We start from the raw sequence: 12650 nt of genomic DNA, 5'->3' as shown, positions 1-12650 counted from the left end.
ATGACTCTCAAGGTGGCTCTGGAGTTTATCTCCATTGCTGCAGCAGGTAAGGGAAGGGGATGAAGGATAGTAAGTTGGAGATTTTTATGGGCCAGACCTGGGAGTGACCTATGTTACTTCTGCACACATTCTAATGGCCATGACTCAGTCTCTGGGCAGTGCATGCTGCCAGGGGGCCTCAGAAAGCAGCCTAAAACAACACCCATGCTCCAACTCACAGTTCTGTAAGTCAGAAGTTTGCGTAGGCTTGGCTGGGTCACTAATTAGGGTCTCACTACGGCAAAATCAAGAAATTGGACAGTTCAGGCTCTCCTCTGGAGGCTCTGGGAAAGAATTTGCTTCTAAGCTCATGCAGGTTGTCAGGAGAGTTTGATTCCTTGCAGTGCTAGTGCTGTGACATTTCTGTCCCCCAGCTGGCTGTCAGCCCGGGGCTGCTCAACTTGTAGAGACTCCCACACGGCCCCCTCCACCTCCAGAGCAAGAAACGCTTTTGCATCAAACCCCCTTCATGCTTTGAATCTCTCTGACTTCTGCTACCAGCTGGAGAAAACTCTGCTTTTAAAGGGATTATAATTAGATTGGGCACACCAGGGTCAACTCTTTTTTCCATATAAGGTAAGGTAATCATGGGAGGGACATGCCATCATAGTCCCAGGTTGCACCCACACTCAAAGGGGAAGAATTTGTGCAGGGTCAGAGGCAGAATCACACAGGTGCTAAGCCCTGGTTTCCTGGTAAAACAGAAATAGTACTACTTTTGCACCTAGTGGGAGAATTAAATGTGATAATACATGTAAAAAACGGTTAGTGTGGTGCTCACAGCTCTTTCAGAACATAGCAAATCATCAACAAACATGTCCTACTAATTGTAGAAATGATCAAATTATTGTTACATCATGATAAAGATTCTAAATGCCAAGAATGCCCTTCAGACATGTCACTCAACTACATAGCTCATTTAATTTAGAAAATACTTGTTGAGCATCTACTATGTACAAGGTTAGAAGTTACATTACTGCTTAAGACATTTTCGTTTTTCCTCAGATCATTCCCAGTTCAATTGCTTAGACAGAAATAGACACAACTAAATATAATGCTGTCCAGCAGGTGGTGAGTTCTCTGACAGATGTGAGAACAAAGGAAAAGGTAATCAGGAGGATAAAGTGTCACCACAGGAAGTGACTTTTTGCAGGCTTTCGAGTAGAGTTTCAGACCTGGGAATCAGGCAAGCCTAAGGACCAGGGCAGAATAGTCCACGGCACAGCACTATCCATGGGGGTTTCATGAAAATTAGATAGGGCCCAGCTTGATATCCCTGAGTGCCCTGGGTAGCTGGTCAGGAGCAGTGAAAGGCAAGGTGAGAGTCAAATTATCAAAGGTATTATAGGTATGTCGAGATGTTTGAACTTTGTTCTGAGGCAATGGAGGACCACTGAAGGATTTACAGTAATGATATAGCATGAATGAATCAGTGTTTTGGAAAATAAATAATTGAAGTAATGGCATTAGTCCAAAATAGTCACGGCTGAACCTACACAGCTGTTGTCTCCATTCGTAGGTGAAAAAGCAAGTAGGTTAGAACTTTAAATGCAAGAAGCTAATTGGACTTAGCAATACAGATGGCAAAGGATGAGCAAAAGAGGAGAGAAAAGCATTATGTTTATTTGTTAACAGCTCTATTGTATTATATTTCTGTGCATTAGTCAGTGTAAAATCAAATCTACTTATTTTAAATCCTTTTAAATGGTGTTTAAATATTTCCTGATGACACAGTCTGCTGAAGTATTTACTCTTGTTGCAGATTTCCATTAACCTTATTGCAGATACTAAGCCTAAAATTGTATATTTTTAGGGTCCTTGATTATGGAGTAAAGCCCAGTGACACCATTATAAAACCACATCTGGATAAGCTTTAGTGTCATTGTCTTTCTATCCAATTTGGAAACTCAGCAAACTATAGGAGAATACCACTATTAACAGACCCTATGTTCTCAGATTTTTAGGATGCCCTTTCTTTAAAAATAAAGCCAGAGAGGGATTAAACCTTTAAAGCCTTAAGTGATATAGGGAAGTGCCCAGTACAGAGACATCAGTGATATTTGGGGAATTTAGTTATATTGGATATATAAGAACAATAAAGGAGTCAGAGATTAAATTCAAAGTAGTCTTTCCTCATATCTTACTTTTCTCAGATTTTTATTGTTTTCAGAGAGTCTATATGAATCTTCCAGTTCCCTAAAGGATAAAATTTGCTTCACATTTTTATAAATTACTTTCAAAATAGTATCTTTGTATCATAGATACAAACAATTAATGACCAGGACAGATTAGGTTACTTCTAGTAAAGGAAAGATTCAATAATAAAACCAGAAAGACAATTTTTTTTTTCATTCACCTAAGTTTTTGATATCTATCTTACACTGGAAATGTTTTGTATGATATATTGGATTTTATCCATGACAAAAGTTTGAATGCTTCAAAAGCAGTGATTATTATTCAATCTTGGTTTTACGAAGTAAATATACTTATGAATCCTGAGTCCTGAGTCTTTTTGCTGCAAGTGGTAGAAATCCAACAATTTCATCTTTGTTTCTTCATGGACTGGAGAACACAATTAGCAGCAACTCTGAGTTCTTAGCCCACAGCTGGACAACCTCCTCAACTCCAGATTGAAAAACTTTGAGGAAGGAGGCTGATTGTTCCATTTTGGATCATATATCCACCTTTGGGGCCAGAAAGGCAGGATCTGGCTACTAGAAGAAGAGAAAGAAAAATACAGCCTCTGAAGAAATCATTATGAGCTAGAGCAGCACTCCAAATGTTGACTGTTATAATTCCAAACTTTGGCTCATTTGTTAAATTTACAAATACTAGGGGCGCCTGGGTGGCTCAGTCGTTAAGCGTCTGCCTTCGGCTCAGGTCGTGGTCCCAGGGTCCTGGGATCAAGCCCCGCATCGGGCTCCCTGCTCCGTGGGAAGCCTGCTTCTCCCTCTCCCACTCCTCCTGTTTGTGTTCCCTCTCTCGCTGTGTCTCTCTCTGTCAAATAAATAAATAAAATCTTTAAAAAAAAAATTGACAAATACTAGAATCTGCCAACAAAGCCTCACCTTACTTACATATATATTTTTTCCCTTTGAATGTGTTTTATATATATGTATCCTAGGAAACCACCCAACTCTGCTGTCCACTGTGTTCTTCCTTTTGAGAATTTCCCTGAAATTTTATCTATTTTCTTAAAATTGAATCTCTGTTTTTGTTGATTTATTTTCTCCCATTGTTGAAACCCTCAAATCTGTCAGTTGCATGGCTTCCTTTCCAAAATAAGAAATGAATGTTTAGAATATTCCTCTATCTTTTTTGTTTGGAGACCATTCATTCCTTAATTTTTTTTTTTCTGAGTATATATTTAAATTCCAGTTAGTTAACGTACAGTGTAACACTAGTTTCAGGTGTAGAATCTAGTGATTTATCACTTACATGCAATAGCCAGTGCTCATCACAATAAGTGCCCTCCTTCATTCCTTGATTTTTATTATCTGCATCCAAATATCATTCCAGAGCCCTCCTAAAGCCATTAGTGATGCACTGCACCCGTGATATTATTTTTGTAGCTAAAGTCTAAGTAGCTTAAGTGCCTTATCTCCATTCATCTGTATTTATTCAAAATATATATTTAAAAATATCACCTACTATTTTTCCAGCACAAAAATAATTGCTGAAGATTGAATTATTAATTTTCTTATCTTTGTTTCAGTCAGCTGCTTCATATCTAGTGGGGGTATAGCACTAATAAAAATAACCAAAAAATAGTAATAAGTAGTATTCCAAACATCTTTCTGACTTTTACATTTTATTGTGCTTGACGTTATCCCAAAGTTACTGATTTTTCTGATCATATACACATATGTGCCAATAAAATAAAATAAAATGTAATAAAATAAAATATAAATGCAAAAGCCTAATGAACATCAATAAAAGACTAGTTAAACAAGTTATGGCTAATAACCAATAGGCACACTGGGTATATTACATGCTCATTTAATAGAATGAGCAGATCTTTACTAATAAGGTAACATCATCAAAGTATATCATAAAGTACTGGTGTAGAAAAGTATATTTTATAGTCCACTAACATTTGCATATTTGGTTATATACTTTGATTTCCTCTGGAGGAATGTGTAGTAATTGCTAAACTCCTAGAAGGAAACTGGATAACTTGGGAACAAGGGTAGAGGGAGACTTGATTTTCATGTGAGCTCTTTTGTATCTTTTAGATTTTGTACTGTGCCTATATATTAATGTGTTATACATTCAAAATTAAGTACAATTTAAAAATAAAATCATTACAAAATAGTAAATTCTAAGTATAAAAGAAAATTTAGAAAAAATAAAAATCGTCCACAATTTCACCCATCAGAGATGATCACTAATCACATTTTGACTTGTATATTCACCATCCTCTGATCTTTTTTTGTTGATGCACAGATACACACATACAATTTGGCCCAGACTGTTTTAGTCTTTCACCACTTTATAATATATAGTGATCACATTACCAAATTACTAAATTATTTTCTAAATCATGCTTTAAATGACTGCCTAGTATTTTTAAATATTTCACAATATATTTAAGGAACTCATTATAATATTTGGATTATTTCTCATTTTTTTCTGTTATAAACAGTACTGCAGTTTTATGCGTGTGCATTTCTAATTCCTTAAAATTCTCCAAATGTTTTTGTGCATTATTTAAAGGGATATATTCTTCTTCCTTTTTTCTAAATATTTTTAATATACATTAAAATTGCTTAACATTTGCATGGAAGCTATATTACAATTCTTATTTCCTATTTTTGTAATTTAGGTTTTTTGTTTGTTTTTTTTTTTACTTCAGTTATGGTGGTTTTTTTTTTTTAAGATTTTATTTATTTGACAAGAGAGAGGGAACACGAGCAGGGGGAGTGGGAGAGCGAGAAGCAGGCTTCCCGCGGAGCAAGGAGGGTGGGGTTTTTTTTTAGTATTTTATTTACTTATTTTAGAGGGAGAGAGACAACATGAGCAGGAGGAGCAGAGGGAGAGGGAGAGAGAATCTCAAGCAAACTCCATGCTGAATGTGGAGCCCAACATGGGGCTCAATCTCATGACCCTGAGATCATGACCTGAGCCCAAACCAAGAGTTGGATGCTTGACTGACTGTGCCACCCAGGTGGCCCATTTATGGTGGCTTTTAAATGCAGTCATTTTGCTAAAACTTGTAGTCAAATCTAAAAATACTTGCCTTCATAGATTCTTCCTTAGATAGAAAAACTTAAGTAGATTTTTCTTACCCTCAAGAACAGATAAATATTTCCTGATTTTTTTTGCTTGGTGATAGTTTTGTATTTGCAAAATATTTTCACATGTACCAGCTCCTATAAGTCTTTAAATGACCCAGTGATGTATAAAGATTAAACAACTTTATTTCCCATTTGGTAGATAAGGAGCTAGAGAATCAGAATTGACTTGCCTGGAATCATAAAGCTAGTTAATGGCACAGCTAGGATTAGAATTTTGTTACTCTGATAATTTTCTGAATCCCAAATCCCAAATCTCAACTAGATGAGTTTAAAAGAAAAGAACGATGGGGAAATGTCATTAGATTATTAATAACATTCAGCGGTGTCAAAATATTAATACAACATTCATATCTTCATCACATTATCAATGTATTCTTAAAGACAACATGTCAATTAAAATGTCTCATTCAAATGTGAGGTTTAAGTTTTTAAAGTTTAAAGCAAGCCTGATTTTTAATGGGAACTATTTCATATTGTACACTCATAAATGGAAGAGACAAATGCAGAAAATACAGGTCTGCGAGTATAGTACTGATAGGAGAGGGGCTATTTCTTTAAAGTCAGCAATGAAAAGTTCTGCAATGTAAACTGTAATTTTTATGACTGTACCACCGCATGACCGCATAGCATCCTTGTTTCAATTAACTATGGACATGAAAGAATAATCTCTCCTTTTAATCCACTCACAGCAATGGTAGTTCACTAGAGCTTCCATGACAAAATATCAGACTGGGTGGCTTAAATCACAGGAATTTATTTTCTCACAGTCCTGGAGGCTAGAAGTCCCAGATCAAGGTGTCAGCAGGTTTGGTTTCTCCTGAGGCCCCTCTCCTTGACTTGCAGATGGCTGCCTTCTGGCCATGTCCTCACATGTCTTTCCTCTCTTCACGGACATCCCTGGTGTCTTTGTGCATCCAACTTTCCTCTTCTTATAAGGACACTGGTCAAATTGGGTTAGGGCCCACACTCAGGGCTTCATTTTAACTTAATCCTCTCTTTAAAGACCCAGTCGCCACGTATAGCCACATTCTAAGATACCAGGGGTTACGGGTTCCATGTATGAATTTTGGAGGGATACAGTTCAGCCCACAACAGTAGGTTTATTTTACACTGATTTACAACTGTACACCAAAGTAATAAAAATTAAACATTTATTTGTGCATTCATTCATTCATTCATTTGTTCATTCCTTTTGGAGAATAAATCCCAAAGAATATTAGAACAAAATATTCTCAAGAATGCTCATTTGTGGTTCTTTCATTCATTCACTTATGCATTCATCCATCCATTCATGCATCTTTCCTGATTATTCTGAGGCTGGGACAATACAGTAGTGTTTGATTTAGGACTGTCCCCAAGTATGTAGACCTATGTAGTTTACAATTTTCCCCTCCATGTTCCCACCACCTCTCATATCATTTAGCATACTTTACTAGAATTTCTGGTTGACTGAGTAGTCTTCCTCACTAGATTGAGTCCCGTGGGGGCAGGAACTGTATCTTTCATCTTCTATCCTGAAGAAATGGAAGGGTATATGCATATAGTAGGAGAACAATAAAGATCATTTCAGAATAAAGAGATGAAGGAATTTTTTCATTTATGTGAAAACTGTGTGTTATTATGTGGAGAATTTGCCAGAATGTCAAACTGGTATTCAAAGGGATGTTCAGAGACAGAGTAATTTATCTGAGACTGACAGCCAGACCTAAGTCGATTGGTATCAGAGAAGTGACATGTGTCTCAATGCTTGACATATATCGGGTAAATATTTGCATCCTATTTCTTGGTATTGCACACAGGCTATTGCAAAGCTCATAACCACACAGCTGATACACAATCCCTGAGAGGCTCTATCCCACAGCTACAAATATGACTCTATTGATTATATTAAAGTACAATAAAAGTTGATCAGCTATTTTAAACATACCAAATAGTTATGTAATTAAATTCCGTATAATCACAAGCAAAAGACTGGCACATATTTTCAAAATAAAGTTCTTGTTTTACTCTGGATGGAAAACTTCAGAGGAGTTAGTGAATGACTTAAGACTTAGATAAGGGCATCCTGCTTGCTTGACTAAAAATCCCATCCCTGTGTTTATTATATTTCCCAGTTGCATTCGAACCTCGAACAGGAGAAAAAGAGTTTTGAGTAAAAAAAATCCAATAGAGTTTAGGAAAGTTTGTCTTCTATATCCCAACTTTTAAAGGCTATTTTGCAAAGATGATATTGTTGCATTGCCCTCTGTATTTTTTTTTCCACTGTGTTGTGGAAATGTATACAAGTCCAGCAACTCCTAGGGATATGCTAACAAATATGCAAGTATTTGAATATCTATTTCATGTAGGGATATTAGAAAGTCACTTGCTGCCACTTCTGTAGTTCCATTATGCAAAAATCAAGAGGATGCAGGTCATAAATTCTATTAGGTTGGAACTCTGGGTGTTGAAAAGACTATATAGATAATTTTAAAAGATTTTTCCCCCTCAGCTGAATCACTGCTATCAAGTTAAGCTTGGTTTTTAAAAATATAAATCAAATAAATGTTTTCTATAATGCTATATACCTTTAGTATAACCTGAATTCCAGCAAACTTTTGGGTAGACATTTCTAAAATTCAGCATCTATAGAATTCTTCCACTGAAAAAAACATTTTGTAAAGTTTGGCTTCCATTTTTGAAATTATTTTGTTTTAATGAGAGCTATAGTCAACGCTATCACTATAAAGAAATATACTACTTTAAAAGATGTGCCTAAATAAAATTAGCTCATAAATAATTACATTAAGCAAACATTAATAAAAGTATTTAAGGAGTATTTCAGAGTATAATTAAGGAAATAAAAATCTTGTAAAATTACTACTGTGAAAGGTCTAATAGAAGTTTTTATAATTTCAGTGACAGTGAGGCTATTCACCAAATATAAAGAGACAGAGAGATGTTTGCTCTAAGACAAATTAAAGGGGTATATATGAATTTCTCTCTATCTGATGGGTATAGTAACATAAGTAAACAAATACCTAAGTTTGTATTTTATCAATTCCTTCATGACTTATTTGTATATGTGATTTACTGTGAAATATGATAAAAAGTGAAGAGCCTGGAAATGTGAGCATTTTGGGGGCTAATAGTAAAACATTAATGTTAATTATTTTTAATTTTGTGTTTATAAGTATTTTGGTACAAATATTCTCATTATAATTTGTTGTTAATCAGTGAAACTTTATTTCTTCATAAATTAGTTCTTCTTATAAGTAATTCAGTTTCTATCATAGGAGATACACTATAATTTGTAATTTTGCACAAATATTCTTCTCAAACCATTTATCATTTTATATTATGACTTATTGAAGCTATAGAAATTAAAGTGTTTTAGAATCATTAGTACCTCATAAATATCTTTACCAGATAAAACACAGGATCTCGAGCGCCTGGGTGGCTCAGTTGGTTGGGCGACTGCCTTCGGCTCAGGTCATGATCCTGGAGGCCGGGGATCAAGTCCCGCATCGGGCTCCCTGCTCAGCAGGGAGTCTGCTTCTCCCGCTGACCCTCCCCGCCTCATGCTCTCTCTCAAATAAATAAATAAAATCTTTAAAAACAACAACAACAACAAAAACACAGTATCTCTGAAATTTGAAAAACATACCCCAGAACAATGTGTAGTTCAAAAGAAAATATCTTGTATGCATCTTGTTATCTGCTGTATCTTAACATATAAATCACATAGTAGATGCACATAGCAGGTGCTCAGCAAATACTTGTGAGTGAATAAATAAAGAAATGACAAAAAAACTATATTTGCATATATTAAATCAAATATATATGCTTCCTTTCTTTTTTTTTTTAAAAGATTTTATTTATTTATTTGACAGAGAGAGACACAGTGAGAGGGGGAACACAAGCAGGGGGAGTGGGAGAGGGAGAAGAAGGCTTCCCGCGGAGCAGGGAGCCCGATGCGGGGCTCGATCCCAGGACCCTGGGATCATGACCTGAGCCGAAGGCAGACGCTTAACGACTGAGCCACCCAGGCGCCCCTATGCTTCCTTTCATAAGAAATTGATTATATGTTTTGGACTTAGCTAAAAATATATATCCTAACTAAAAAAATATATCCTGGATTCTACAGAATTTCATGATAAACATTTTAAAAGTATATCATTCCCAGTATTTATGAGCATTAATAAATAGGAATAACATCAAAATATAAAGAATCAGGCTCTGCTGTTTTTGATAATGGTTTAAAATTGTTGTCTCTTACCTGTGTGATAAGCTCTTCTTTATAAAATGTTTTTACTGCTATTTATCTTATATTATCTTCACAACAATTACAGGGAGAGATGTTACACATGATATAAATTCCTTTTAATGAGATGAAGAAACGGGGCCTGAAACTTCAGTGACTCAGTCATGTTTACACTAATCAAGACTCTATACTCAAACCCAGGTCTTTGGTGATTTCTTCTCTTCTTTCTCTTTTTTTTTTTCCTTTCTCTATAGTGTCATCCAGTAGTATTTAAGGTTTTTGCCTGCCTGCTTTTGTAATGGGTCTTAGCTTTACACATTAGCAACCATATAAAAAAAAAAAAAGGAAATTGATTATATGGTTATTAATCAAACTAAGATGCAGCTACTCCCCATTTTATTGGCGAAACCCATGATAACCATTTCATGTTGTGTGAGAGCCTCTTATCCTAGTGTTGGCAATTTTAAAGAGTTGGAAATGTGAGGAAAATGTTTGCTTTTCATTTTGTACTCTTTTGTACTCTACTAGCTTAATTTTTTACCATGTGCCTACATATAGTTACCCCCAAATCTAAAAAAACTAGTTTCGTTAAAAAATTAGGAGACTGCAAATCATTATATAAATAAGGGCATAATCATGTTTATTAACTTTTTTTTAAGATTTATTCATTTATTTTAGAGAAAGAGTGCATGAGCAGGAGGAGGGGCAGGGAAAGAGAGTGGGGAAGCAGACTCTCTGATGAAAGGGTAGCCTGTGGGGCTCAATCTCAGGACCCTGAAATCATGACCTGAGCTGAAACCAAGAGTCAAACGCTCAACTGACTGAGCCACGCAGGTGTCCCTAACATTATTTTTAATTAACAAACACATAACACTATTCTCTATTAGGCATTGTTCTAAATGATTTACATCTAAATGTAACATTCATGTGTACTTCTGCTGTGTTAGGTAGAGCCAGGCAGTTCTGAATTCCAATATATTGTCTTGCATCTGTATCATTATACTGTATTTACTAACTTGTGTAAAATATGGTTAATGTATGTACCTATCTGTCTATCCATCTATCTCACTACTCAAATGGAGTTTTGTTATTTTCTGTCCTCAAGGTCAATGACCATATCTTACTTTAGTTTCTTTTGGGTTTTTTTTTCAGTTTTTGTTTGGTTTTTATTTGTTTTGAACAGTCTTTGAGAGGAAATGGAGAAATCATTGGTTTGGGGTTATATAAAAAGACAAAATAGATCCAGTTTTCCTGTGTCCATCACCTGTAAAGTATACCAATTTTCACTTTCCTCTCCTGAATCCATGCTTTAAAGACATTGTCCATCTAAAAACCATACAGAGTCATGGGGCAAATGGGTGGCTCAGTCAGTTAAGCATCAGACTCTTGATTTTGGCTCAGGTCATGATCTCAGGGTCATGGGATGGAGCCCCGCATCCGGCTCTGTGCTCAGGGTGGAGTCTGCTTGTCCCTCTCTGTCTGCTCCTCCTCCTGCCCCCACACTCTCTTGCTCTCTCAAATAAATAAATAAAATCTTAAAAAAAGAGAAGAGAAACATACAGAATCCCAAAGTATAAGGTTTGATGCAGTGAGCAGCCATTGATTATACCCTGAAGTGGATATAGATTAAAGGATGATGGATGGATGGATAGATGGATGGATGGATGGATATAGATATATTTATGTCATATTTTCCCAGATCTCATGTATCTCAATATATAGTAAGTCTCATTAGTTCTAATACTCATATTTTACTTGCTCATCACTCTTACCTGCTAGTAGATGATCTCTGCCTTCTGCAAACTAATCCTCATGCATTTCTGGGGAATCATGTGGGTTTTCTCACATGCACTTAGGATCAAGCCTGACACCAGTTGTCCAAGTGTCACAGTAACTCATATCCATGGTCTTGCTCTGGATAAACACCATCATCTCTGAGCATCAGAAGCAAATGTTCCCAAATCTTACCCAGCTTATAACACAAACAGGCTTCTGGCAGGCCATCTCATGAGTTTCCTGAAATTCACAGATATATCTGAAACAAGAGTACACCCAAATTGTTCCTTCCTTCCATGACTGCCAAACTTGCTCCTTGTGCCAGGAATGCTGGTTTCCAGTTCTCATGCAAAGTAGACTGGCCACACACTCTGTCAGATATACCCAGAGAAATCTACATCTAGCTTACACTCAAGATGAGGTCACAGCAACATCTAGACTAGTGTTTGTCCAAGCAAGTGGACACCATAGCCCAGCCAGGTTGATACATAGAATTAACCATCACAGACATAGTACTTTATTTAAGATCATCCGTAAAATATTATTTCAGAAATAAAAAGTTAGACACATATCATAGTGTCAACACTTATAATACAAGTGTTTTTCCTGGAGGAATGTCAACAGACCTTTCTTTGAAAATTACTGTTTTAAAAGAGAAAAGCCTATCATTTTATGGAAATGGCTCAAGGGTAGACAATTCAGTAAGTCTTATAATGGGTCAAAATACTTCTAGCTGTGACATTGAAGACTTCTCTAGCTTCCATAAACACAGTGGTTGCTTATGATGCATTGCATTTTCACAGGTTGATGTAAAAGCATAATTTTAATAGGATATTTATTTATACCCTAACATTATAATTTAAGTTCTGAGAATCCATTGTGTTCATTTTACACATTCTCTTCTTAGATGCAGGAACAATTTTCTCAGCATATCATTCCAAATTAAATTGCAAGGGCATTTTATGATGAATTAAACAGGTGATCCTCTCCAAGCCTCTGTAATGATTAGAGCAAATATCCAAGAAGTAAACATTTTTATCACAATATCACTTCTCTCATACCCATTACTTCTCTTATATCACACACAGTGTCCAGTACAGGGGTAAGTTAGAAAAGCATTAAATTAGTATTTAAGAATTGATGATGGGTCTTCAGTGAAAACCATTCTTAGGCAAACCTTTACTAAGCTGGTAGTGCAAGGTGTGAACTGGGTGGAGTCCCCTTTGTGAAATAATGGTCTGGCTATGGGCACCTCCAACCTAAATCCTGCACTGCATTCGGAGTGAACTCAGGTG

General features: G+C 36.0%; 1 protein-coding gene across 1 annotated transcript in view; it reads left to right on the top strand.

Moving 5' to 3' along the window:
• Window positions 1–12650, top strand: part of USH2A (usherin) — a 687474-nt gene that overhangs the window by 321474 nt on the left and 353350 nt on the right. The window lies entirely within an intron of this gene.

This window comes from Halichoerus grypus, chromosome 7, assembly GCF_964656455.1.
Source record: "Halichoerus grypus chromosome 7, mHalGry1.hap1.1, whole genome shotgun sequence".
In the NCBI taxonomy this organism is placed as follows: domain Eukaryota; kingdom Metazoa; phylum Chordata; class Mammalia; order Carnivora; family Phocidae; genus Halichoerus; species Halichoerus grypus.
The sequence above is the reverse complement of the archived record's forward strand: the minus strand, read 5'-3'. Positions and strand labels throughout refer to the sequence as shown.